Source organism: Anopheles stephensi, unplaced genomic scaffold (assembly GCF_013141755.1).
Source record: "Anopheles stephensi strain Indian unplaced genomic scaffold, UCI_ANSTEP_V1.0 ucontig230, whole genome shotgun sequence".
In the NCBI taxonomy this organism is placed as follows: Eukaryota; Metazoa; Arthropoda; class Insecta; order Diptera; family Culicidae; genus Anopheles; species Anopheles stephensi.
Window position 1 is genome coordinate 197 of NW_023405159.1, and position 4,804 is coordinate 5,000.

The window sequence follows — 4,804 nt, forward strand, 5'->3', positions numbered from 1 at the left end:
CGCATATCGGCATCCTTGGTTCCCATACTGGCCATAGGCCATAGGGCACCGAACGGCCAACTTTTGGTCCGGGGGTGAATTTTTTTTCACGAGATTTTGATGAAATGGCTTCGGAACGCGTTCTAATAATGAAAAGTGAAACCAAACAGTATTTGCGAAGAAAAAATTGTCCTATGAAAAAATCACTTTTTCTTAGGGTACGGGTCAAAAATTTTCTAAGTCCCAAAAAATCACATATTCTCGAATATCTCGAAAACTACTTATCGGACAGGGGTCACCAAGGTGTTTTAGAAAGGTCTTTACAAGCTCTATTTAATGAGCCATAGCGACTTTCAGTGATTTTTTGACACTTTTTCGCATATCGGCATCCTTGGTTCCATACTGGCCATAGGCCATAGGGCACCGACGGCCAACTTTTGGTCCGGGGGTTGAAATTTTTTTTCACGAGATTTTGATGAAAATGGCTTCGAACGCGTTTCTAATATGAAAGTGAAACCAAACGTTATTTGCGAAGAAAAAAATTTCCTATGAAAAAATCCACTTTTTCTTAGGGTACGGGTCAAAAATTTTCTAAAGTCCCAAAAAATCACATTTTCTCGAATATCTCGAAAACTACTTATCGGACAGGGGTCAACCAAGGTGTTTTAGAAAGGTCTCAACAAGCGCTAACATAATGGCCATAAGCGACTTTTAGTGATTTTTTGACAAATTTTGTCATATCGGCATCCCGAGTTCCCATACTGGCCATAGGCCATGGGGCCCCGAACGAAAAAATTTTGGTCCGAGGGTCAAAATTTTTTTTCTCAATAAATTTGTTCAAAAACGCCGTCGGAACGCGCCTTAGATCATGAAAAGTGAAAAAGAAACAGTATTTTGCAAAAGTTGGGGTGGCCTATGACTTACATGGCCACGTCCTAGGTCCGAGTTCCCGAGGTCGTGTTCTTCAGTGGCGGAAAAAATGGCCACATTGTGGGAGATGCAAATGTTCATTTGTATTATAGGGGACACACTATCGAAGCGAAAATTTCAGAAATGGCCTAAAACGTGAAGAACTGATGGGGTATGTACGAAAAGAAGGTTTTTATGGTCAAACGTGAAAATTTTTTTTTATGAAAAATTTGGTCTCCACCGTTCTGAATTTCTAGGACCAAAATCGAAAAATTTGAAAACTTCACGATCGAAAGGGAAACGCATATGTGGTGTTCCTAGGTGTGTACGGTGTACGAAAACGGGTTCACGATGAGGATATCAGGCAAATAAGTGGACCTAAAGTGAGTTATACGGGTAAGACGAGGGGTCCAAGACCGAATAGGGGTACCAACTGAGAAACGAAATGAAGGTCCCCGAAGTCGCCATACAGTATAGTAGGTGTCCAAAGTACGAAAAGAGTTCCATATTCGGCTGTTCCTACTATATGGTTCCCTGATTGCTGCTCAAGGAGTAGTGAGGAAGTGTCCAAAGGTCTGTTGGGGGTATCGAGTGGTGATACCCTCGACGGACAATAATGCACGAAAAGTGGTTCGATGATCTATCCTGTAGGTCGTACGGCAGCCATACCCGGCTGGAAGTACCGCGGTAATTCCGCAATAAAAACGTTCGCCAGACGAACAAACAATTGAATAGCTCATCGTAGTGACGGAAACGAAACGAAATGTAAGGTGATTAGGATCCGGAGCAATCTCGCGATCCATGGTTCGTGTAAGAAATTGATACGAAGTGTTCATAAGTCTCCTCTGGAGGCAGACACATCGTAGCAAGTTCGGGAACCCAAGGGTCACAAAACTCGTCAGGACGATATCCACGAATAATCGGGGACTTGTGGGGACTACCGTGCCCTGACAAGTCAACTACACCTTAACTGGTGATGGTCGTCCTACGGGGACCTGCGGGGACAAAGGGTCACTAAAACTCGTAGGACAATATCTCCGAATAATCGGGGACTTGTGGGGACCACCGTGCCCTGACAAGTCAACTACACCTTAACTGGTGATGGTTGTCCTACGGGGACCTGCCGGGAACCCAAGGGTCACAAAAACTCGTAGGACGATATCCACGAATAATCGGGGACTTGTGGGGACTACCGTGCCCTGACAAGTCAACTACACCTTAACTGGTGATGGTCGTCCTACGGGGACCTGCGGGGAGCAAAAGGAGTCAGAAACAATCGTAGGACGATATCCACGAATAATCGGGGACTTGTGGGGACTACCGTGCCCTGACAAGTCAACTACACCTTAACTGGTGATGGTCGTCCTACGGGGACCTTCAGGGAGCCGCAGTAAGTCGCAGGTCGTATGCGAGCCTTGATTGGTCCTGTTGGGGGCGTGCGGGGTGTAATGCCTCGGTACGTCAAATGTTGGTGTACGATGTACATCGATAATCTGACATCCTCCTGAACAACCTTTGCTCGTGTGGTTATTGGCGCTGTGGAGTCGGTGTACTGCCGCAGGTCAATGAGAGTGGTCACAACAAAGATTGTGTCACCTGATGAACGTAGAAAGAGAGTCTGCGGGGACTGGTGCCCTGGTAGACAAAAAATATCGAACAAGCAATTGACGAAGACGAATTCTGGTTGATCCTACCAGTAATATACGCTTGTCTCAAAGGTTAAGCCATGCATGTCTAAGTACAAACATAAATGAATGTGAAACCGCATAAGGCTCAGTACAACAGCCATAATTCACAAGATCATCCACCCATCAGTTACTTGGATAACTGTGGAAAAGCCAGAGCTAATACATGCAACATGCCGGACCGCTGTCCGCTTGCGGGCGGTGGAACTGGTGCACTTATTAGTAAAACCAATCGCCTCCGGGCGGCTTGAGTTGAAGTCTGGATAAGGATGCCGATCGTATGGTCGCTTGACCGACGACAGATCTTGCAAATGTCTGCCCTATCAACTATTGATGGTAGTGTAGAGGACTACCATGGTTGCGACGGGTAACGGGGAATCAGGGTTCGATTCCGGAGAGGGAGCCTGAGAAATGGCTACCACATCCAAGGAAGGCAGCAGGCGCGTAAATTACCCAATCCCGGCACGGGGAGGTAGTGACGAGAAATAACAATATGGACCTCTCTAACGATGGTCCATAATTGGAATGAATTGAGCATAAATCCTTCAATAAGGATCAAGTGGAGGGCAAGTCTGGTGCCAGCAGCCGCGGTAATTCCAGCTCCACTAGCGTATATTAAAGTTGTTGCGGTTAAAACGTTCGAAGTTGATTCCCGTCCAGACACGCGACCGCCGCGGGCGCCCGGCACACGCCGGATACGTTCGTGCGCGAGCTCGCGGCTGCGACTCACAATGGTGTGCCTGGGCGTAACCTCGCTGATCGGATCGGGCATCGTCCCGAGCCGGTGTGCGTGGTGCCCGCGGCAGCTCCCATCTTACCGCTTGAACAAATAATAGCAGTTGGCAGAATAGGTCGAAGCAGTTGCTAGATACAAAAAGCGTCCACACCCGCCCAGGGGTTGGCCGTTGCAGAGAATAAATCGATTGCATGGAATAATGGAAACCATGACCTCGGTCTGAGTCTTTTGGATTGCGTTTTGTATAGACCCAGAGGTAATGATTAACAGAAGTAAGTTGGGGGCATTGGTATTTACGGCGCGAGAGGTTGAAATTCGTAGGACCGTCCGTAGGATCCAATGAAGCGAAAAGCGTTTGGCCCGATGGATGCTTTTCATTAATCAAGAACGAAAAGTTAGAGGATCGAGGCGAATTAGGAGTACCGCCCTAGTTTCAACCTGTAAAGCGATGCCAATCAGCAATGGGGGACGCTACTACATTCGGTGCTCTCAGTAGCTTTCCGGGAAACCAAAATCGGGTTCCCGGGGGGAAGTATGGTTGACAAAGTTGAAACTTAAAGGAATTGACGGAAGGGCACCACAAGAAGTGGAGCTTGCGGCTTAATTTGACTCAACACGGGAAAACTTACCAGGTCCGAACTTATCGAGGTAAGACAGATTAAGAGCTCTTTCTCAAATTTAAGGGTAGTGGTGCATGGCCGTTCTTAGTTCGTGGAATGATTTGTCTGGTTATTCCGATAACGAACGCGACTCAAACAAGCTAACTAGAACGCTGTCAGCAGTGTGCCTCCGGCGCACCTGACGTTACGGGGCGGCGGCGCCTTCGCGGGCGGTCGTCGCACTAGTTTGCCCTGCTTAGCGGGACAACTTGTGTTTAGCAAGGTGAGAGTGAGCGATAACAGGTCCGTGATGCCCTTAGATGTTCTGGCTGCACGCGTGCTACAATGTGGGCAGCAGCGTGTTCTCGCCAATAGGCGCCCCCATTCCGAGAGGAACGGGAAATCACCCAAATGCTCATTTAGTTGGGATTGGGGACTGCAACGGTCCCCATGAACCTGGAATTTCTAGTAAGTGCTAGTCATTAGCTAGCGCTGATTACGTCCCTGCCCTTTGTACACACCGCCCGTCGCTACTACCGATGGATTATTTAGTGAGTCTCTGGAGGCATACCTTCCGCGTTCCTTCGTGAGCTGCAGTTGGCACGCCGAAGTTGACCGAACTTGATGATTTAGAGGAAGTAAAGTCGTAACAAGGTTTCCGTAGGTGAACCTGCGGAAGGATCATTACCGATCAAACAAGTCCGGGAGTGAGGTTGCCAACGCATCGTCGATCAGCTGCACGCTACACCACAGATGGTGTAGCACACTGCGAGTGACGAAGCACTCTTTCAAGGGATACACACCAAGACTGGCAGTGTAAGACGCACACTTTGGCAGTACCGAAACACTGACTGATTGTCGTGACAAGCACACTTTGGCGTGAACCGAGTACTAGA